The sequence below is a fragment of the Halichoerus grypus genome, chromosome 10 (assembly GCF_964656455.1).
Source record: "Halichoerus grypus chromosome 10, mHalGry1.hap1.1, whole genome shotgun sequence".
Taxonomy (NCBI): Eukaryota; Metazoa; Chordata; class Mammalia; order Carnivora; family Phocidae; genus Halichoerus; species Halichoerus grypus.
The window spans coordinates 61,430,365-61,455,070 of NC_135721.1; the positions used below are offsets into that span (position 1 = coordinate 61,430,365).

Here is a 24,706-nt window from a genome sequence, read left to right on the forward strand (position 1 = left end):
CCCTGTTTCTTCTTAGAAGAACCCTATCCCACCATAAGCACTCGACCTTCATGATTTAATTACCTCTCAAAGACCCTGCTTCCTAATACTATCCCACTGGGGGTTAGGTCTTGACCTATGAATTTGGGGCGGACACAGATATGTAGTCCATAACACATACCTTCTACCACTATTCTACTGGATCCTTTGAAGTTCCCAACTTTAGTACCCTAAGTTTTGCTTGAGTATGCCTTACACTGTCCCTGTGCTGGTCAAATTCAACTCTCTTTGGCAATACCAAATAGCTCAAAAGCCTAAAAAGTTAGTCAGCATCTCAAAAGGGGGCAGGCCTAAGAGAAAAGTTAAAATGAAAATATTTTTATTAGAAAATTAATTTGGGCGCGCCTGGGTGGCTCAGTCGTTAAGCATCTCCCTTCGGCTCAGATCATGATCCTGGAGTTCTGGGATCGAGCCCTGCATGGGGCTCCCTGCTCGGCAGGAAGCCTGCTTCTCCCTCTCCCACTCCCCCTGCTTGTGTTCCCTTTCTCGCTGTCTCTCTCTCTCTGTCAAATAAATAAATAAAATCTTAAAAAAGAAAAAAGAAAATTAATTCAGGGTATATGAAGTGGGAAAAGTATTGGTTTTCCATTTTAGCCTAGAAACCCTTGGTTGTTTTTCACAGGATGCCAGTATTCTGCCAAATACAAGGTTAGCCATGACTTCACCTTTAAAAGAACAAAAATGGTTCTCAAGGAAAGCACCACCAAAGAGTCTATTTCTATAAATTAAATGCATAAGATCAGGGGCACCTGGCTGGTTCAGTTGGAAGAGCATGGGACTCTTGATCTCAGGGTCATGAGTCCGAGCCCCATGCTCAGTGTAGAGATTACTTAAATAAATTTTTAAAAAAACTTAAAAAAATAAATGTATAAGATCAGACTTCAGATGCTTTAAACAAAGTATTTCCTGGGATACATGCCTATACTTAATAAATGTTTGTTGATTTATAGTATTAAATCACTTTACAACATACAGAGTATTCTGGAATTGAGGAGTTTCTCTTAATGTAGATAATTTTAGAACTTTAAGGCTATAGATCACAAAATTAGGAACTCCATGAAAGAATGTGAAAGTTAAAACATTTATTTCATCATGAAAAGAAAGCTTAAAAAAGAAAAAGAAAAAACCCTTTAATATGTTATCATTAAAACAAAATCTTATTCTAAACAAAGACCATTTAGTTGCTAGTCAAGAAAAATTCCCTACCCTTTCCCACCTAATTGAAACTCAATCTTTCCTCTAGCCACAAAAAATAGTTATTTTTTGGTCACACGTTAAACTTTCAAGTAATATTTTGGACGTGCTTTCTGGCATTAACCTATCCTTAATATTTATGTGTTTCAAAAAAGTCCAAAGAATACAGTTGAATAATGGGGAGTAATTTAAATGGTGCATGCAAATTGTCATGAAGAAATGAAGAGGGAATTATGTCAAAAAGAATGTTCACAGTATAATAAAAAAAGAAAGGAATAGTTTTCAATGCCTACTGACTTCTCGAAAAATATTCTATCCCACCAGACTGAACTTTGAAGATGTCACCACTGCTTGTGAAAACTCTTAAAGCAGAGAAAATATCCTACCTAGTTTGAAAATAGATAAATATATTCTTTTGGGGAATATCATGAACATTTTTTTAGAAACTATTTTGCCTTATAGCTGCTATAAGCAATGGTTCTGGCAAGAGACACATTTGTATTAATTTTTGTATTCACTACAGAAACCTAGAATTTTGTCCTGTTGTCATCTTTTAAGACAGGCTCTGGATTTACAGACAATTTTCACCATGAAAATACCAGCTAGGTGATAATATCATCAACTAAGCACAGATAGGTTTAAACAAACTTGTTATAGCATTTCCATCTTTAGACAAATCTCTCTCCTGTTTTTTTTTCCTTTTCATTATTTGCTTCCATCTAGAGAGGCTTCCATTCTTTTCTATGCTATATAAACCTCTATATTTTTTAGTATTCGTCAATGAAAAGAAGTCAGTCATGTCCTGAAGTGTTCCAAACAGCGCAATCAAAAGGAAATGGTAACAATAAACTTGAATGGTTGAAATTTTTCTTGTATCTCTTTTAAAAGTTGTTTTATCTTACTAATGCTGGTCATAAGACAAATCCTGTTCGGTGAATAGTCATTTTTCAATATGTTTTTTTTCTTACAGGTATACCCATTTAACATCTATGAATTCGAGAAAGAAGAGCAAAGGAATAAAGATGAAACAAGAGAGTAAGAGGAAGATTAAGAGATTGGTTATAATGTTTTACCAATTAAAAAATAAATTAAAAAAAGAGATTGGTTATAATGACATTTTAATTCAGTTCTTCCTAAGTACCTACAAACCAAACAAAAAAGAGTGAAAATTAGCAGTAAAATCTTATTTTATGAGGATTATTACGTAGAGTTGGTGATCTTATGGGCAAATCCGGTGCATTGGTATAGAATAACCACATAAAAAAGTTTGTTCCTCAGAGGAATGGTAATCTTAAACCAAACCACATTTATATTTGGTAGGAAGTGCCAGAGTTTTGTTGAATGATGAGGGAAAGCGGATTTAAATACGGAAATCTAGCAAACTGCAATTAACGTGCAGAAACTCTGTTTGAAAGTTTACAATAGCTACTTATCACTAAGTGGGATTTCCAAGGTAGGGATAAATGATAATATAATATATAGTATAATATTGGGAGAAAATATTTAAATCCTGTGCTCTTTCCTAGAGGGAGTTTCTGTTTCATTTGTTTTGAGATGTGGTGTATATATATATATATATATATATATATATATATATATATACACACAAAGGAATATTATGTTTTGTTTTGTTTTATGGTACATTTTGGTTGCAGTTCACCTTTCATAGCCTCCGGCAGGAGCCAAGCTCTCCTCTAGAAGTTTAAAGTGAGTTTTCTGTGGTGTTCGATTATTATTTAGAAAGGTCTGTCTTGTTTCTCATAGAGAAGAATCAAAGGATTCTCTTAGAGGATTCTGGAATTAGAGGATCAGGAAATCACAGGGCAGGTTGTCACAGGACACACGGCCTGGTCCTTGTTAGAGTTTGTTAGTTATCCTGACACACACAGTAAGAGGAGGAGCAGATCCTACTCTAATGAAGTGGCAGCTACATTCCTTTCAAAATGACCACAGTTTTTCTCTTGTGAATTCATTTCACAAATTATACAGACAAGTTTAACGTGGTCTCCAAATGGAAACAGAATGTGGAGGCTCTAAAACCGTTTCTCACATGATACACAGAAAAAAACACTAACTCTTAAATGCACTTGAATCCTGTTCTCGGTGTCTGCAAACTTTCCTTCCCTTGAAAATTCAGGATTCTTTCATTTGGTACCTCTGAAAACCGAAATAAGCATAAGGTTTATTTTCTATGGTTTGCATATTTTAAGGAAAAACTGGTAAATAAATCATTCATACGTTAAGAATGATTACTAGCATGTAAAGTGGAATACAGAATTACCTTAGATATATTACACACCATGCTTTTTCGGGACGGCAGCTAATTTCCAGCAGAAAGGTCATGCAAAAAAATAATGTGATTAGAAGAGGTTGAAGGGGAAAAAAAATAGCCACATATTTGGACATAGACCAAATTCCCTTTTTGCCACTGTAACTGAAAACCATTGCTTCAATATTTAATGAAACGCTTATGCTGCAGCACCTGGTCACATTGTCAGCACGGCCTAACCACTGCCTCCCCCGTGGGTCATTACTGCCGCCATCTGAAAGGGGGCAAACTGTTCATCGATGACAATAATGCCAGTCTTTAAGAATCTACAGCTACAAAACAGCAGGAGACAGAGTTACTTTGGCTTTGATCTTGGGAAAAATGGCTGGGGGCAAAACGCTGTTTCCTACCATCAGAGACTATACAGTTAGCAATAATTCTGTAAGTCAAAGCCATTCACAGGACTCAACTTGGCTGCCCTGCTTTGCTTTCTCTCTCCCCTTGCAGAAAGCTAGCAGCGCCTGGTGAGAGATCCTTGTCAACAGGAAAACACTAGTTCACGCCACCCTGCTAATGATCCAATGCATCAATACCTCAAACAATCACAACAAGCAGATGTCCTAAGTTAATATAGACTTCCCTGGGATTTTCCTGGTGAAACACGGCTTTAAGAGGCATTAGTCTTTTGTCCTCACTAGAGAACGGCTAAATCCTGGCACCAATTCCTTGGGTATGTGAACCTCAGCCTAATGGAATTTAATTACTTTAGTGGTATTAATCATCTGTACAGTAGAGCAAAGAGTATTTTATTACCACTTTTAAGGGTTATCGGCACATTTATTTCAAATGAACTGTCAAACGGCATTACGTGTAAGGCATGCCGGGTTTGAGTTCTGCAGCTCAGGTGAAAATAAATTTACAGTTTAAAACTCTTCCCCTATCATCAGCACCCCACCCATTAATAGTTGCAGCACATATGTAAGACTCTCAAAATTAAAAGAAATTAAGTGTTGAATTAGCTATTCATTTTTTACTCTCTGGTTTTATTCCTTATTCCAACCATTTGGACTACTCATTTGCAAAGGTTGCTTTATACCAAGGACCCCAGGAACACCAATTGGCATCAAATAGGCTGTGACACCATTACAGGCTTAGTTACAGAAAAGTGACGCTAATCTTTTCCATTATCAGGCAACAAGCACCAGCTCAATAATATAAGATTCCTTCAATTCACACCATGGAGCAAATGCTTTTGTTTTTGTTCATATTCAGGGAAAATGAATGTGTACTTCTCTCTCCTCTTGGTTGTTTTTAGCCCTATTTGAATTGTTCTATAAAGAACTCTAAGAAACTCTTGCATCATTTATAAAGCTTTCCTCCTGTGCTAAATAGATCCAAGAGTGGATTGCAAGATGCCAAACTCAGGTTAATTCTGTAGACTTCAGTAAACTTTCTGTATGCCATAAAGCATTCTGCAGAATTCAGGGGCAGCAAACTAGAAGAGTGGGAGTGAGGAAAATGCGGGACAAGGGTCCAAATACAAAGATGGCCAGAGAACTCTTGGGGGCTCTGGAAGCAGACTATCTGGCTTCAGTCCCCCAAGTATTAGTTATGATACTGTGGTATAACAGGCAATGTATTTGGTCTTTGTCCCCAGGTCCTGGCACAAAGCTCATCAAACTCTTGGAATTTCCGGGGCGCCTGGGTGGCTCAGTCGTTAAGCGTCTGCCTTCGGCTCGGGTCATGATCCCGGGGTCCTGGGATCGAGCCCCACATCGGGCTCCCTGCTCGGTGGGAATTCTGCTTCTCCCTCTCCCGCTCCCCCTGCTTGTGTTCCCTCTCTCGCTGTCTCTCTCTCTGTCAAAAATAAATAAAATCTTTAAAAAAAAAACAAACTCTTGGAATTTCCAGAGCGATAGGAGTGTTTTGTTTGTTTGTTTGTTTGTTTGTTTTAATCATTTACAAGGAACCCTTTTTGAGCTTATGCTACCGAAGCAACTTTAGGGTGTGGCTCCTGAGTAGCCTCAGGATGAGGCTGGTCACCAGAAAGACCAAGTACTTAGAGGGTTGGAACTTTGGGCCCCATCCAGAGACCTCCAGGAAGGGGAAGAGAAGAGCAGGGGCTGCAGAATAAACTCTAAAAACTCTTGAGCAACAAGATTTGATGAGCTTTCAGGTTTGTGAACCGCTGGGGGTGTTGAGAGAGTAGCTCACCTGAGGAGGCGTGGGAGCTCTGCTCTCTTCTCACACATCTTCCCTGTGCCCTCTGGCTGTTCCTGAGTTACATCCTTTTATATTAAACTGATAATCTAGTGAGTAAAATGTTTCTCTGAGTTCTCGCACATGAATCAAACCCAAGGAGAGGATCATGAGAACCCCTGATCTATAGCTGGGAGGTCATCAGCACAGGTGACAGGCGTCTGAAGTGGGGAGGGAGGGCGGTCTTGTAGGACTGAGCCCTTAAACAGTGGGATCTGGTGTTATCACCAGCTAGTGTCAGACTTAGGTAATGACTCGATGGTGCAGGGAAAAACACACATAATAGAGATACCTTTGATAAATTATTCAACCTCCTCGGTTTCCTTCTCTATAAATTGAGAATATAATCATAAACTAATCTTAAGGTTCAAAGACAATATGTATAAATAAAACGCTCTTAGCAGAATTCCTGGTATACAGCAGGCTCTGTTATGTTGTTGTTATGATTATAAGGAGGATATATAATTCTTGAAAAAGCCATATGTTCCACCTCATCACGTGGGTCAATATCATGTTGAATGAATTCCCTATGAATTTTAGTGACTTCTAAGACACCTTCATTTTTTCCTCCTCAGCCCACCCCTCCCCCACCAAAGTCCCCCGACCTGTTCCACATCCACCTGTTTACGGCATTTCCACTCCTCTTGTTTCAGAGACATTCTGCAGTGAGAAGCAAATGAGAGCAATTTGTGACATGAGATACCGCATGTGCGAAAGACACATAATTAGTGTCAAAATGGATGCATTTGCTTTTTAAAGTCTATTTGTCCTGTGATTTCAAATGAATCAAGCTGCTATATCTCTCTCAACAGCTTCATACTACTCCATAATGAATTAAATGGCTCCTCTGGAAAAAAAAAAAAGTGTAAGCTTTATGAAAAAAATGCCTTTTCAAATGTTGGGATAAGAAGAACTTAAAAAGACTCTTACGTCTAGTACCCCTTCGTTTAAAGATCTTCTCCAAACTCAATATCTTTGAAAGGAAAACATTCTCTAAGACAAAAAAAAAAAAAAAGAGAGAGAGAGAGAGGGAGAGAAAGAAAAAAGCTCTCTCCCCTCACCCCCATCTTTCCAAACATTATAATTAGCAGTGGGGGGTAGGAAAAAAAAGCTACAGTATTCAGTAAAGGCAGAATAGGGCTCTGAATTTCCCTACCCCTGCTTAGTACTCTGACATCCTAAACATGCAATGAAGGCCCCAAATCCTTTTCAAAGACATTTCATAAGAGAAGAAAGAATGCTCCAGTGAAAGCTCTAAAATGTTTAGATTCTACTATTCAGTTCCTCTATTTCCACTCTATTTCCATCCCCCTCTCTTTCTTCCCTGAATATTCCTGTTTGGTATTGAAATAATATACCTTCAGAGCACATTCTCTTAACTCTACCTTTGAAATAAGCTTGGTTTCTCCAAATTTCCCAAACTTTGGTCTAAATTAATTTCCTTATAGATTTGAAAAACGGAGCAAAGAATTTTTTAACCTGACAGTAACCTGTGGAAAAGGCAGAAAATCATTTGCACTTTGGGAAAGCCAGAGCTACGGATGGTTAAAGGGAAGAGTGTTAATAAATAACTTAATTGAAAGTAGTTAGAGATTCAAGAAAACAATCTGTACGGATCTGGCCAGATATATACACATCAGATTATATATAAGTCCGATTTCTAGTAACAGTGCATGCTTCATATTTTGGAAGAAAGTTAAAATTAGCTATAGATTTATGGGTCTAATTTTTTCCTATTTGAACAAGCAGAAAATAAATAAAGGACATCTCAGATTCCATCCAATGGTCCATGGGGAACAGGTTTACCTCATCGTTGTCACTGGCATTATAAAAATTAACACCATTGTAAAGACTATAAACGAAACTCATAGTGAAGGGTTTAGGATTTAATCCTAGTTCCCTTTTATTCTTCCTACCATAAACCCTGTTTCTTCACTGTGAAATGAAGATAATGTTAATCATCTTAACAAGCACATGAGGATAAATGACATAAAATTTATATACCAAGTTAAACTACATAAATCGAACACGTTATAAAATGACCAACTATATTAAAGGAAAAATAAAATAATGTCATCTCTTTTCTTAGAGGAAGCCCCAGGCTTCACAATAGTGAGCTCTAGCTATTTCTGGTTCTAGGTAATATAAGGACAAAGTAACCTTTGTAGTGAAAAAGACTTTCATTTAATCTACATTCTCCAAGCCTAGAATTCCTTTGGCATAATTTCTGTCTTTCCGGTATTTGCCTCCAGAGTTGGCCATGACCGCTATTTGAAGATAAGCCCTGTTAGCTGCTATCAGAAACAATAGACTAAGTGCCCAGTTGCATATGAAACCGGGCTAATGGAGATATCACACAAACCCAATTGATGTTTATACTCTAGAGGACAAATGCTAAGGTGATGTGAATGCGTGTAACTGGAAATAAACATAGGTGGAAAAATACCTAGTGAGAGCTATTATTTCTTACAACTTGCATGATCATTAAGTTCATCATTTTATTAAACATTTCCTGTTCATTAATCACTTGATTGGTACTCAGAGTACAAAATTGTCAATATCAGGATCATCGGTGTTACAGAAATGATTGCATAAATGCTGGTACATCTATTGATATAATATTCTAGTATCAAAATTATCACTGAGAGCTTATAATAATGGAGGGATATGTTTTGGCCAAATGAAAATAAATGGAAAACATTCATATCCGTGGCATGATTACAACTATATAAAATAAAGAACTACATATAGATAAAAAGTTGGAAGAAAATACATCAAAGTATGAACTGTGATCGGTTTTGCTTGGTCACAGCAAGAATTTCTTTCTTCTTTCTAGTTTTCCCAAATTTACTCATATTTTTTTGTTCTTTTTCTATGCTGAGAAAACACACATGCAACTAATTTTGTTAATTAGGAAAAAAGAGAAGAGACCTCATTTTATACTTTTGTGTCACCGCAAAAGGGTGTAAACCTACAATTGATGTTGTATGTCGGTTGAGAACAAAGGTAAGTACACAACGGAAAGAATAAGGCCCCTAGCATAGAAGTTCTGTTTCGACCATTGATGCTCCTATTTAGTTCTTTGTAATGAGCAATCCTTCTCCAATCCCAGACTACTGGCTCTAAGTGTCTTTCCACTTTTCAGATAATACTATGGATTTTCATTTACTGTTGAAGTTTATTTATCACTGCTACTTATTTTATCACAAGCATCAATCACTCAATTACCAAAATGTCCTTTACTGTGCTGTTAGTGAAAACAAGTGATTTCCCACTTAACAAAACTTATTTTTTAGAAATAAATTATCCTTACATGAATTCATCCCCAACTTGCTCATTTTTCTCCATTCCTGTGGATATTTTCATTCTCTGCTTGACATGTCTTAAGGAGCACTGACTGAAATTAGACTCGGTATTCTAGATGAAAGTGTATCATTATTTGATATAACATCAACTTAATATTTCTATATTATTTTCTCCCTCTTTTAATGCACCCTGGAGTCCTATTTGCCTTCCTAACTGTCTATGTGTCATGGGGAGACTTCTTCCTAGAGCTGTCCATGATGACTCCTAACTCACTTAAACAGCACACACTGTTTTAATCATATCTGTTTTCACAGATATCACCTCTTTTTATGAGCTGAGCTGTTCTTTTGCTAACTTAGCTTTTCTTTTATGTGAAATGTTCTAGGTCAGATAAGTAATATGGTATTCAAAGATATAATGATAAAAAGTAATGTTAGCTCAGCGGCAAAAAAAAATTATGTTTCAAACGTAGTGTTAATCATTTCTACAAATATATGAGAATTACATTAAAAGATTTTCATGAGTGAATATTGAAATATTTAACACTTATGAAAGAGATTTATGTGCCTGTCTTGTTTTTCATAAACGTCTTGGCCATTTTACTAATTAACCAAAGATATCTTTGTTTAGACAAATTTTGTCTCCATCACAGCCTATGCTCTTTCTACATTACTTTTTCCTGCAGTAAAATTAAAGCACTCAGTTTTACACACTAATCATCCTCTAGGTAACAGATTGCAATATTTTGAATACAAAAGTATGAGACAGGAAGATGGGACTTTTGGGCACTCATCCCGGATCTTTCGCCCAATGTGTGCTGTGCTCAGGAAATGTACTGCTTTCTCCTTTGCCTCAGTTAACTTGTTCAAAGAATGGATGTAGCAATTTTAACGACCTTACAAGATGTCGCAATTTTTGTGGTTTTTAAAAAAAATGTGATTCTCGATTATTTTTCCTCAGATTATATTTAAGTGTTCTTCATTGCATCTTTATATACCTTCCTAGAAATATAACCTGTGAGAATGTGCCCCCGTGCATAGTCTGACTTCAGTTTTGCGGCTGAACGTCGTTGCTAAAGGATTTCAGGTTCTTTCCAACCAGCCTCAGTTTTCAAAGCATATACTTACTGCAAAATTATGAGAAGGTATTTCCCCTCAGTACTCATACTTTTCATGATCCCAAAGCCTTTCCTTTCAAATTTAGTCAATATTTATTTGGAGAGAAATATCACTTTGTCAATTTGAAGCAATAGTTTAATCTTATCCTAGCTTTCTTTGCCCTTCCAGTAGGCCTCTCATCCACTTTCAGATAAAGTCTGGCTCAAGACATAAAAATCAGAATTTATATTAGTGGTCTTAGTAGAAATAAAATATAATTAGTGAAATAAACATTATATAAAATACTTACATATTTGCAAATGTTTATATTAGATTAATAGATCAATAGATTAAATTAATATATTAGGTTTGAATTTATATTACATACCTCTTTCAAATAGTTACTCTGTTCTTCTGAATCATCCCAATCGCATATTAATTTAGTTACTGGTAGAAAAAGATGGTGACTCATTTTTATATAGGGAGATAAAACAGAAAAGAGACTGGATACATGAATTAAAACATGAACAACACACTATTGTTACCTCATAAGTATTGCTGACTCCTTCATTAATTTCATTCTATATATATCTATTGAGTATTTATTATGGACCAAGCACTGATCTATGAGCTGGATCTATAAGAGTGAACAGAACAGAAAAAGCCTCTTCTATCATAGAGCTTACAAATAAAAAGAAGTATGAATTAGCCTGAACTCTATGCACTGACAGTTTTTGTAGGATACAAGTGGTTATTATCTACAATTCCATGTGATTCAGGCCAAATAATAAGTCAAATGATGATAAGTCACACAAAGAACAATGAAACTGGAGTAAAGGAGAAACCAAGTCTATGTGGAATATTATTCTTCTCAATAGGATAGTTGGAGAAGGAAGGGACCTTAAGTAAGCAAGGGAACAAGATAATGTGGATATCTCTGGAAAGAGCATCCAAAGCATGGGGCACAACAGAAACAAAATCCTGAAGCAGAATTGGATTTAGTTATTGAGAACCAGCATGGGCGCCAGTGTGGCTGGAGCAGAGTGGGCAAGGGGAAGAGTGGAAGACAGTGAGATCAGCAAGGTAGAGATGGGGCTTGGGGGCAGCAAGGTCACACAGGGCCATGTGGCCACAATAAGGAATTTCGCTTTACTCTAATACAATTGGAAACTTTTGGAGGGCTTTGAGCAAAAAGTTACATGATGCAACTTACTTTTTAATAGGACTATCCTGGTTTTTGGGTTGAGAACAGTATCTGAGAGGGCAGAGAGAAGGGCAGAAGCAGAGAGGCATATTAGGAAGCCTTTACAACAATCTAGGCAAGAAATGACGGTGGCTTGGGCCAGGTGGGCAGAAGTAAGGTGGGGAGAAGCAGTCATATTCAGGGTGTAAATTGGAGGTAGAGCTGACAGGTGTTGCTTATAGGTTAGATCTAGACTGAGAGTATGAGGTGGGTGAGAGGGATCAAGATGGCTGTAGCCTGTGTAGTGCAACATGGAACTCCTACATGACTTTGACAATTATTTTGGTGAAACAATGGAAACGAAAGCCTGATTGGAATAGGTTCAAGAGAGAATGCTGGGAGAAAATGATTAGAGACAACTTTTTTCCCCCCTAGGGGTATTCCTACTAAAATAGAGAAATGGGGTAGTAAGGAGCAGGGCATTTGTAGGTTCGGTAATTTTTTTAATTCACATTATACAACAGCAGGTATATTTTGCTGATGGGAGTGACCCAGTAGGAACGAATGATGGTGCAGGAGAGAGAAAGGAGAATTGTTGGACTCATGTCCTTGAATAGGGAGAGATGAATTGCAGGGTAGGGGCTGGCCTTGGGAAGGGCACAGTTTATCCAAGTAAGGTCCATGTAAAAGGCAGAATATGAGAATGCTCTTCTAAAAGAATATGAAAGTGACTAGACTGGGGAAGTGTACTATGATTTCCAGGTCGCAATAAAGGCCCAGTTCAGGTAGTGGTAAATATCACCGGCAATGTTGTGAGCTTTCCTCTAGTCAGCTGTGATGGTGCAGAGTGAACAGTTGAATTTGTCCAGGTTAAGATGACAAGAGGAGGACCATGAGACAATGATTCTAACCATGGACAACTGAATCTAATTCGTATAGGAGTAACAAGGACACCGGGTGATGACGAGAAAAAGTAAAAATGATTGATGGATCCTAGGGGGAAGTTGAGATACTAGAAGGGGAGAGCTGGAAAGATAAAAATGGTGACTGGAGAGCAGGAAGCTTGAAATTGAGATGACAGAACAGGTTGAGTTATTGGTATTGGCGAGGTCTAGGACAGAGGCTCTCAGAATCACCTGGAAGGCTTGGTAAAGGAATTGTTGACTTTATACTCAGAGTTTCTGATTCAATAGGTTTGGGGCTGAGCCCCCAAATTTGCATTTCTAATATGTCCCAGGTGATGCTGCGTCTCCTGGTCTGCGGATCACAGTTTGAGAACCACTGGTCTGGGGTGTGATCATGAGGAAGGTGGGGTGGAAAACAAGATTGATGTGATTAATACATGGACAGAGCTATTCAATCCATATGTAGATTTTATTCAGCCACCAATTGTGAGTCCAGTGCTGTATCTGATGTGAAGTCTCATACAGAATCAAAACATAAAAACAAACAAATCAAGAAGCACCTTCACTGTTCTGAGACTCACATTTCCAAATTATGTCTGTCTCGCAGAAAGATTCAGCACATTTATGGGATTATTTATTCCATTGCAAAGTGTAGAATTCTAGGTGTACTTTGTCTAGAGCAAAGAGCACATGTTCCTGAAAAGTGACAGGTAAACAGAATAATTTCAAATGTGGAAGAGAGCTCATTAAACAAAATCCTACCTAATCATTTTATAAATTTATAAATTCTCAATTTTACATATTGAGTAGTTTATGTAGGCATTAATGTTGTACTCTTCCCCCCCCCCAGAGGAAAAAAAGCCCCAAACACACAATATTATTCATATAATTTCAGGGAGTTTAAGGACCCTATGAAGCCCATCCACGGTGAGTGTCCTCAATCTAACTGAAAATCAGTCAAAGGTAGAACTGCAGAAAAAATGCTTTTGTACCTTTCCTTCACCCATACCACACACAGCCCTTTTTATAAAAAGTAAGCCTCTTTTGCAAAAACAAAACAAAACAAATCAAACATATTTTCTAAGCACAAGCAGTTTTATAAATATCTCTTTGGACATGAAAATCACATCGACAAAAACTGGACTAATCATAGATTTTCATGGGTCCCGAACACTGTGACGCAGCTAAAGAGATATAAGATCACGGTTTTAGCCCTCAAAAACCATATCTCAAAACCATACTATACTCTACACTACAGTTTGATATTATGAAAGGGAATATAAAGCACACACACATGAAATGTACCTGAAAATACATGGGTTCCAGTAAGGATTCCAGAAGGCAAAAGGAGAGATGTCACAACATTGTTAATAAATTTGCTGTCAAAAGAAGAATTCAAGTATTAAGTACTCCCAAGGCAATGGCCCTTCATGGCACAACAGTGAAGAATAGGCTTTCTCAAAGAAATCAGCCTGGAATTGGCCCTTGTAGAAGAGGGCAAAACAAATGCAGTCAACATATACAAAGGATGTCTCAAGACAGGGGTGGCTGGCTACCTGTCGGTCTGAAATTTGACATGTTTGGCAAGTTCTCCATCAAAATGCACCAGACCTGCCATTAGAGAGTGAAATGGGCCAAACAGTGTGCAAGATCTCAGCAGAGCAGATGAGCAGATTCAAATTAACGCAGAAGCTATCGTACTAAAGTCTCCTCCAGAAAAGCGGCTTCCCTGGGTCCTGGTCACTGCTTAGAGACTATTCAACTGTCAGCCTTGTTCCAAACACCCACTGTTATCATTGTCTCATCATCACATATCTGTGAACAGTCTACAGTTTACAAAGGGGTTTCATATACATGGCCTCGTTTCTTGCTGTTAGTAGCTCTTGTATTGACCTTTCATTAAGCAACTCCAGGGAGATAAACAAGGAAGAAAATGCATGCAATTATTTGATCTATGTAAAATCTCATTCCATTAAAAAAAAGGTCTTTAAGAAGTGACACAGATTGACACCCTTTGCACCAAAAGAGTAATGCAGCAAGTATCCTTGCTATTGTCCCCTGTAATCCCCATGGTAGGTTGAGTTTCATGAGTCAAAAGAAGAAGAACATAATTTGCCTCTGGGTGATTAAAAAGGGGAAAAAAAAGTATTGTTATCTTCTGAATTTCATAGGTTGTTGAAACAATGCGTTTTGCTCTGGTTTGTTTCTTTTACCAAATTCTCCAAATTAAGTAAAGGAAATTTTATTATGACATCATATGGAAATATTCAAGGTATTTGATTAGAAATACTGGAAATATTCAAGATACTTGATTAATAAGTTTTGGGGTTAACTCGGCTATAGTAAAGTCACAATTTGCAACCTTGAAAGGTCTTCTGATCATCAGTGGCCTGGGGTAGCAGGGGGATGAGATCGAGTTGAACAACTTCAACACTAAGGAGGGAAAGGCCAGTGCTGAAAAACAAATCCACTTAATTAATGGTTCTCATGAGTTTAGATCCAGATTATTAGAATTTTAAATAAATTAAAATTTAAAACTTTGCATTTCAGTTATTTTAACTATCCATTTTACCTCCTAGACCTGGCCTCTCTAGCCATAACGCTTTATTTTATGCCTTTAGAACATGCTTTATTAAAAAAGTTGAAGGGTGCCTGGGTGGCTCAGTTGGTTAAGTGTCTGACTCTTGGTTTTGGCTCAGGTCATGATCTCAGGGTCCTGAGATTGAGCCCCAAGACTGGCTCCACGCTGAGCATGGAGTCTGCTTGTCCCTCTCCCCCTGCTCCTCCCCCTGTTCTCTCTCTCTCATAAATAAATAAAACCTTTAAAAATTAATTAATTAATTAATTAAAAAGTTGATGGGGTGCCTGGGTGGCTCAGTCGGTTAAGCATCTGCCTTCGGCTCAGGTCATGATCCCAGAGTCCTGGGATTGAGCCCCGCATTGCATCGGGCTCCCTGTTTACCAGGGAGTCGGCTTCTCCATTTCCCCTCCCCCTGCTTGTGCTCTCTCTCTCAAATAAATAAATAAAATCTTTTTAAAAAATTAAAAAGTTGAGAAGTTTCCCATATCTTGGAAATAGATAGTGAAGATCTTTTGGAATACTCAAAATGTTCTATTACTCAGAACTCCCGCAACTTTCTGGAGTAAGCATATTGGAGCTGAGGGCAAGCCGCCACTCATATGTGCCAGTCAGGCCTTGTAAAATCCTGAGGCACCTCTGACCCCTCAAAGGCCAACATACAATTAAACTTGGTTTCAGTTTTAGGCAAGTTGGCTCTGATTATTAGGAAATTAATCATCTATAAATTTTATATGGAATATGTATGTGAGTATTTGGTTAAACAAAGCATTTTATTTTACAATAATTCCAGATAACAGAGTGCACTTTAATTTTTATTCAGAATTGTAATCATTACTGCTAAACTTTCCTCTCTGCAACTATTCTGATGTATTTGAAAAAATGACTAAATTTCTTTTTGGTCATGAAAAACTGCATACACTAGCATGGAAGCAAAAGATCTAGGAAGAAAACCCAAATAAATCTAGAACCAAGCAAAAAAGCACAAGGTATCCAATTTCACTCAGCAGTGATTAAAATCTCTAAACCACATGTAAAATTCTGCTGACTGGATTCAGCCAGAAGTGAAATAAAGGAAGTAAAAGTTTTTCTATACATAGTTAAAAAAAAAAAAAAATCATGGGTAATCAGAAACTCCACTCCACCAGGAAAAAATAACAAGATTTAAAATTGTTGTAATAAGGCAGTGGTTAAGAATACAACTACATTATGCTAATTATCATAGTTATACCATTAGCCAATGTAAATTACTACACTTATTAAAGGGACAAAAATGGCTTTGTGCTTAGAAGATACACATAAGTTATAGTAAGGTTTACAGGCTGAGAGTAAAATTATGTCTCTTTTGCAATAAAAATAATGGTTTTAAATAGAAAATAATAAATAACATGAGTGAACATGCAAGTGTATAATAATTAGTTTAACTTTTATAGAGGGCAGGACCTCAGTTTTATTATCACTACTGTATCATATTCACTTCAGCTCTGTACAACTGTAGCCTTCTTTAGTTAAAGCAAATGTTTCGTGTGTCATTGTGGCTCTAATTCCCACAAAGACACGTTCATTTTTTTTTCCTTTTCTACCAGCGAAGAAAGAACCAAAACAATTTTTTTTTTTAAGATTTTATTTATTTATTTGACAGAGAGAGACACAGCAAGAGAGGGAAAACAAGCAGGGGGAGCGGGAGAGGGAGAAGCAGGCTTCCCGTGGGGCAGGGAGCCTGATGCGGGGCTCAATCCCAGGACCCTGGGATCATGACCTGAGCCGAAGGCAGACGCTTAACAATTGAGCCACCCAGGTGCCCCCAAAACAATTTTCAAGACCCTTCAATTCAACTGTTATTTTAAGTTCACATAATCTTTCCCCCCAAGCCCAAGTTAAAGTTTGGGAGATGTTCTGGACATCTCCACACCATGAATCACTTACCAAGACCTGTGGATCCTCTTTCCTAATGCTTCTCCAATATGTTCCCTTCTTTCCATCTCTACCAATATCCCAGTCCAAGTGACCCCCACTTCTCACCTCACTTCTGTCAATAGGCTTTTAACTGCTCTCTCTCCTTATGCCCTACTCTGAACCAGTTGGAGTGTTCCAATAAAACCGTATCTCTCTGGAGCTTCTCATTGCTGTGGGGATAACTTCCAAAATCTTTACTTGGACCTGCAAGTCCTGCAGAATCTTGCCCCAACTCACTCTCTGGCCTTATTTCTATCCAACGTTACTATTCATATTCCAGCCTTTCCCACTTTTTTTCAGATCCTTCAATGTTCTATTCTCCTTTCTGTCTTCAGGCTTTCCCTTCTTTTCAATGCTTTTCCCCAAACTATGGCATACTCAGCTTAACAATCACTTGCTTACAAAAGTTCACTTTGCTCTCTCCACCTAGGTCAGGTCAAATATGTATATCATCATATACCAGCCGGCTGTATGATGATCACAATTCTAATTATTTGTTTACCTGCCTATTATCCCTTGCCTCCCCTGCTCGACATGTCCCTCACTCCCAAAACATATTATATACATAAACTTTGTTAGGCAGGGACCATGGAGGTCTTGTTCTCTACTGGATCTCCAGCTCTAAGAACAGTTCATACTACATAATATAAATAACCACCAAACTGTTGAATAGCTCCACTCCTGGGAGAAAAAAATATTCCATAGCTTTAGTGCTAGAGCCAAGGATGGCTCCACCAAAAACTAAACCTGGATAAAGAACAGCAGGAACTAAACCATCTTCTCTGAAAGGAACTTGATCTTGTTCATCCTAAACACCTTATTTTGAGCATCAGTAAAATCAGGGGTACAAATAGCTACTGGACATTGTTCATAATTGCAGGGATATTCTAATAAAACAATTTTGATGAACACACTTTCTAAACTATAAAGAGTTATGCTATACAAATGTAAGTTATTACTGGGATATGTGTGTATATGTGTGTATAAATGTTGATTTGAAGATGTATTTAGATATAATTATAAATATTTATATTTTCCCAACTGTGCTGTGATTTTTTTCAAGGGTAGAGATTGTGTCTTTCTTTTAGTGAAGTAAAAATTATGTTTGTTTTTCAAAGCCTAAACAAGTAATGTCTTCTTTTCTAGGTCTTACCCAGTAATGGTTACACAATGGTTGTCTACAAATGGTTTATGAATGAAGAGTTCAATGGTCTTTAGTAATCAAGAAGCAAAAAGCCATGCATAGTGACAGGCTCTGCAAGGAATTGCTAATAAGCAGATTACACATAGCTTTTCTCAGGGAAGCTTGTGCATCCCTCTGTACTTGCTTTCAAACATACTCACAGATGAATGCAGTGGTCCTGGATCCGAGCACGAAACACTTGTGATTTATATGAGACCTGATGGGAAAGGGCTTATCTTCGTATTTTCCCTAAGAAGAAGCCCAGTGAAGTAGCAATCTTTTCTTGCTAATCAGGATTAAAATGTACAGATTTAGCAACAGAAATATGAGGAAATTATCTAATCATCTATTTCAGAATGAATTCTTAAATGTATTACTTTTAAGTTTCAAAACTGATAAAAAGTAATTTTTCTTATCTATGATCAAAAAAAAAATTAGGTATGTTAATATAAACCCACAGGGAAAAATGTAGCAGGGAAAGAAAATTATGAACAACACAAACCATTATAATCAAAACGGTATGGTATCAGGGGCTCCTGGGTGGCTCAGTCAGTTAAGTGTCCAATTCTTGATTTCGGCTCAGGTCATGATCTCAGGGTCATGAGATCGAGCCCCTACATCTGACTCTGCGCTCAGTGGGGAGTCTGCTTGAGATTCTTTCTCTCCCTCTCCCTCTGCTTCTCCCAACCGCCCCCACTCCCTCTTTGTCTCTCTCTCTATAATAAATAAATAAATCTTAAAAAAAAAAAAACAGTATGGTATCAGAATAGGAATAGACGGAGAGATCTGTGGAACACACTAGAGAAACCACAAAAAGTCAATAGTAGGAATTGAATATACAGGAAGATGCAATTTCAATCTAATGAAGAAAGGATAATTTATTTAAAAATAACAACAATGCCAGTAGCTATCCCTCTGAGAAAGAAAAAATATCATATGCTAAAATTCAAGTTTGCTTAAAAATTTAAATGTAAACCTAAACCAATAAAAATATTAGAAAAAACTTTAGAGACTGAATTTCCAACCTAGATATTAAAGTAAAACTAGACATATCCGAATGTGCACAAATTACAATTTTTGAACAACAAATGATTCTATAAACAAAATCCATTGGCAGATAATATATTAAGATTTTGCAATCCAGGTGACATAAAAGTTTTAAAATCTAAAGTCCACAAATAGCTCTTCAAATTGATAACAAAAGGATCTACCACTCACGCTGATGCATCTTGAAAACATTATGCCACGTGAAAGAAGTCAGACACAAGAGGTCACATATTGTGTGATTCCATTCATATGAAATATCCAGAATAGGTAAATCCATACTGACAGAAAGCAAATTGGTGGCTGCCAGAGACTGGGGAGAAGGAGAAATGAGGAATAACTGCATAGATACGGGGTCTGGGGGTAGGCAATAGAGATGTTTTGGAACTAGATAGACATGGGCCTGCACAACATTGGGAATGTACTAAGTGCCACTGAGTTGTTCACTTTAAAATGATTAGTTTTAGGTTATGTGAATTTCACCTCAATTAAAAAAAAAAAGACATACCATCCAATTGATGTACAAAGCATTTTATTTTATTTTATTTTATTTTATTTTATTTTTATTTTATTTTTTTAAAGATTTTATTTATTTATTTGACAGAGAGAGACACAGTGAGAGAGGGAACACAAGCAGGGGGAGTGGGAGAGGGAGAAGCAGGCTTCCCGCCGAGCAGGGAGACCAATGCAGGGCTCGATCCCAGGACCCTGGGATTGTGACCTGAGCCGAAGGCAGACACTTAACAACTGAGCCACCCAGGCGCCCCCAATTGATGTACAAAGCATTTGAACAGACATTTCGCAAAAGAGTAAATCCTAATGGCCAATAAATTTATAAAATATATTCACCACCCCCTGGCAGACAGAAAAATGTAAATTCCATGAGATAGTTCATGTCCATCAGATCTGCAAAATTTACACAGAGAAGTAACACCTACTTCTGGTGAGGACTCAGAAAAATGATTTCATTTAACAATGAAAGCTGTAAATGTGAATTGCTCCCGAACTTTTTTGAAAATAATCCAGACGGATCTATAAAAATTAAAATTGTATATACCCTAGTTCCAGTAATCCTGTTTCTGGGAATGAATCTCAAAAATAAAAGCATCAGTAGGTAACAAGTATGTTTACTGAAACACAAAGAACTGGAAACAAACAAAAATGCCTTCAATAGGGAAATGGTTGAAGATCAAACGAATAGGAGGGATCTTTTTCCCCAATGTCATGTGACAACATGCAGAGAAGTCCATTTACCGACATCTCATTTTTGTAAAACAAAGGGAATAGGTATGTTTATATATGATTATATGAACATGAAGAAAGTCACAGAAGCATTGGGGAGGGGGAGATGCTGATGGTCTAAGGAGGAAAAAGGGGAGAGGGAAACAGAGAAAGGGAAAAAGAACAACAGCAACAACAAAACCCGTAATATTTATAGTCTCACTTTAAGCAAGTAGGAGAAAACTCAGCAATAAAGGCCTTGAAACAAGGAGACCCCCATCTGGGTGGAACAAGTCCAATCTGGGACACCCGGAAAGGCTCCTACAGTTTATCAAAACTCCTCCCTTGGCCACAGTGATTAAGGAGTTAAGGTCTTTTGTTTTGTTTGCTCAAAAAAGAGCAATGTGAGTGCAGGGGCGGGGGGCGGGGGTGGGCGGAGGGAGAAGGAGAGGAAGAATCCTAAGCAGGCTCCCTGCCCAGCACAGAGCCCCATGCGGGGCTCCATCTCACAACCCTGAGACCATGACCTCAGCTGAAATCAGGAGTAGGACACTTAACCGACTGAGCCACCCAGGCACCCCAAGGATTTAGGGGTTTTAACCTGTCTTAAAAGGAAGATTGTGAGATTGGTATCAAAAGCCACAATACATCTGATATGCTTGAATAAGGGCTCCTCTCCTTTTTGGCAGTAGGACTTTGGGCAAGCTATTTAAATTATTTAACCCAAAGTTTCATGTATACTTCTATACATTTAGAATAATTGCACCTGAGCAATAGGGCTGTAGTGAATATCTAGTGAGACAATACACTGGAAATTCTTATCACAATGCCAGGCACTCTGAGCTTTCAGTAAATGGGAACTAGTAGAAGTGAGGCAAGAACCCAAAACTATAGAAAACTCCAATCTAATACTTTCCCCTCTACCTATGCTGGTCTTCCACTACTGGAACTTGAAGAGACTTTCCTAATTAAAAATCAACCAAATGGACGTGGTAGGCAACCGTATCTGGCTATTTGCCTCACGGTATTTGCACTTGCCTCTGCTTCTACCTATAATGCTCTTCCTCAGATATTCATGTGGCTCTTTCTTCCATTTCTTCCACGCCTTTGCTTCAAAGTCACCCTCTTATTCCCTAACCTTCCTAGCTAATATTTCAACAAAACAAAACTAAAAAACTTTGACATTTCATATCCTTTTTTTTTTTTTTTTGCTCTATTTTACCTATTTATCTTATTTACTGCCTGTCTTCCCTTCTCAAATATAGGTTATTTTTCATCTTCCCCACTACAATGTAAGTCAGGGATTTTGGTCTATTCTCTTTTCTTCTGTATGTCTAGTACCTAGATAAGTGGTACATTCTAGGTACTTCATAAATATTTGTTTAATGAATGAGAAACATTGTTTAAATTTTCATTGAGATAATAGATACTATCAGCATACATATATTCACATAACATACACACATATATAGAAACACATACGTATACATGTAACATAATCATTATTAATAACATGTAAAATGTGAAGAAAAACATGATAACTTTAAAAGGAAGACATTTTTACACAAGTTTATTGAGTTAAAATCAAGCTCCTCTTTTCAGACTTGAAGTGAACACATCAAAGATTTCAAATTGATGTTTTACATAAAATTAATGAGTCAACCAGGACAGTTGAAAATATTGTCTTCATATTGTTGAGGTCTCACAAAAGGGAATTAATATATGTAGAATACAGGTGTTTTGGGGGATTGAGCTTTAAGAAAGGAAATAGCCCCTGATCCAAGAGAAGGAGTCCTTAATAGTACAAGGCTATCTCTAATTAAATAACACAAAGAAACAAGATGTCATGAGTGAAAGATGTCTTCTTAATCCTGAACCTCAGATTTTACTGTAGAAACACATTCCTGAGAATAACTAACATTGCCCCATAGCTACCACTTAGTGGCTTTTGGGTCATGACCCTAGGAGACATGGCAAGGCAGGCTTCTCTTAGAGAGATTCACAGATGGCATTGCCACACAGGAAAAAGACAGAAGTTAATTCCCAAAGAGACCTAAAATCTTGACTGCAATAAAAACATATTCATTAGAAGAGGAAGGAAGTTTATACTGATAGGAATTCATTTTTTCATAGGTTTGAAGTGAGATATTTCCATTATCATCAGATGTAAGAGTACATGAGATCTTGTGAGGACATTTTTAAAAGCAAGACTATGTCTATAAATTGAGGAAATATCAATTAAAATATGCTTTCTCAGGCCAAGCCAATCAATTAATTTCTAACTGTTCACCCGCTAGCCGCCTGGTGCCCAGCCCTTTCCTGAGCTCTGCGAAGGACACAAAAGAAACATGACATGATCCTCTCCTTTAGGAGGCTTGCAGTCTATTAGCTGGGAAAACCAAACTGGCATCTAGGAAATAAGCTGAGAGCAATTCAGCTTTGCCAGTATAGTTACAGGAGAGCAGATGTCGTCACCTCCGATAAGGTAGGTTCTGACTGTGTCGCGAAGAGATGGGTGGGACAGGAGAGGCTGAGGGAACCACGGAGAGGCCCTGCAGGGGGCAGTGAGCACAGCCCCCGTACAGGGCTGCAGGCCAAGGAATAAGGCAGGACAAGTCAGTGAAGTGAAATTGTGCAGGACCTGAACATCCAGATGGAGGAATTTGGGTTGCATGCCAACCAAAAGGAGAAACATGAAGGTTGGAATTTGATCCTTCGCCTTCCTGCTCCACCATCACTTCTCTTTATAAGGCACAGATCTCAGATTTCTTCAGTTTGAGATGAGGGCTATTTGGCTTTTCCAAATCCTCTGAAAAGTGCCCAGAGAGGCCATTTTGCTAAGTGTCTTGCTACAACCAAACTTGTTTCTTTAAAGCACGATGAATTCCACTGTGTATATTTGTGCACGTTAGCTGCTGTCCCTTTCACCTCACACAATCATCAGTGGCACCAAGACTGCAACATTTGAGCCAATCCTGACTCAGCCATAGGGCATTGGAGCCTCAATCCCTCCCTGAGATTAGGGGCCTTAAAGTGCTCCCTATGGTGTGCAGCCTATTTCCCAGAACTTGTGATCTTTGTCCAGGTTATATAACTATCCTTCTGCTTCAGTTTCCAGAAGGTATTCTAGCTCCCTGGGATTCACTCTTTTCTTCAGTGGGGCTGATGCCTTATCTTGAACTTCAGCTTATTTGCTTGGGGCCTGGACTTGGTTCTCTAACCAATATTCTGCTCCTGGTGCCTGGACTCGTCTTCTATACTCACAGTTCCTCTTTCAGCATAGTCAGATATTTCTGGAATAATGTTCATTGCATATGTTGCTATTAATAGAACTCACACCAGAGATTCTTGCTGTCATGGCCTTCCATCCAATAGATCAGATCCCATCAGATGGGTATCCTGCTAGCCTGGATTTTTGGATTCCAGTTGGACAGATGACCTGACCTATGTGGTAAATACTGTGATGTGCCACCCAGACCCCCTTCAATAAAAGACAAATTGTCCAGGTTTGCTGTCAGCAGTCTTCAGTTGTCAGCACTTTCAGGGATCTCCCAACTCTAAGACAGTGGCCTTAAGTTCACTCCCCTTCTTGGAGCAGTGCACATACTGATCACTGGGACACATCCTGGTCCAACACTGAGAGGTCATCCTACCTCTAGAGCTCTCTATTGGGTCATTCTAAGTAGACGTGAAGTCTGTATCAGACCTAGAACTCCCCTTCTGCTCAGTTCTCATTCCACAGGTGTTGATCCCCAGGGCATTCCGTTATAAACACGCCATCCACAAATCATTATCTCAGAGTCTGCATCCTGGGGAACCCAACTTATGTCCCACTATGACTGGGTTACTGCCCCAGCACAAAGCACAAGCCCTGTACATTTTGTTTTGTTTTGTTTTGTTTTTAAAGATTTTATTTATTTTTTTGACAGAGAGAGACATAGCGAGAGCAGGAACACAAGCAGGGGGAGTGGGAGAGTGAGAAGCAGGCTTCCCGCTGAGCAGGGAGCTGGATGTGGGACTCAATCCCAGGACTCTGGGATCATGACCTGAGCCGAAGGCAGACGCTTAACGACTGAGCCACCCAGGCGCCCCCTGTACATTTTGTTTTACTGTCCTTTTCACTTCAGCTCACATCTGAAGGCACGTGCCTTCAAGGCACATCTTTGGTTGAGGTTATGAAAACTTCTTAGCAAAATTTGGGGGGGACTTTTAGTATAATTTCCCAACAATAATACTTTTTCTCCTAAAAATGACAAATCTAGAAATGGTCATATTCTCATTAGAAGATCTGTTATAATTTCAAGTACCTTAAAGTCTAAAATGAAGCTTTTGACAAAGATCATATTTTATATTTGTATGATTTTAGCCTATTTACTTACGGTAACAGAACCCAAATAGTAAAGACTCAATGATACTTAGCTTGGAGTAGGGCCACTTATCTCTCTCCTTCATATAGAATAGTCGTACTTGCT

At 38.1% G+C, this 24,706-nt stretch overlaps 2 long non-coding RNA genes across 10 annotated transcripts in view; one reads left to right on the top strand and one right to left on the bottom strand.

Moving 5' to 3' along the window:
* LOC144379229 (uncharacterized) overlaps nt 1–5,354 on the top strand; it is a 28,266-nt gene extending 22,912 nt beyond the window's left edge. Inside the window, exons 2-3 of the long non-coding RNA XR_013441804.1 lie at nt 2,204–2,268; nt 5,160–5,354. This is a non-coding gene — a long non-coding RNA (uncharacterized LOC144379229). The remainder of the gene's footprint in view (nt 1–2,203; nt 2,269–5,159) is intronic.
* LOC118533483 (uncharacterized) overlaps nt 1–24,706 on the bottom strand; it is a 595,288-nt gene that overhangs the window by 506,898 nt on the left and 63,684 nt on the right. The gene's annotated exons all lie outside the window — the stretch shown is intronic.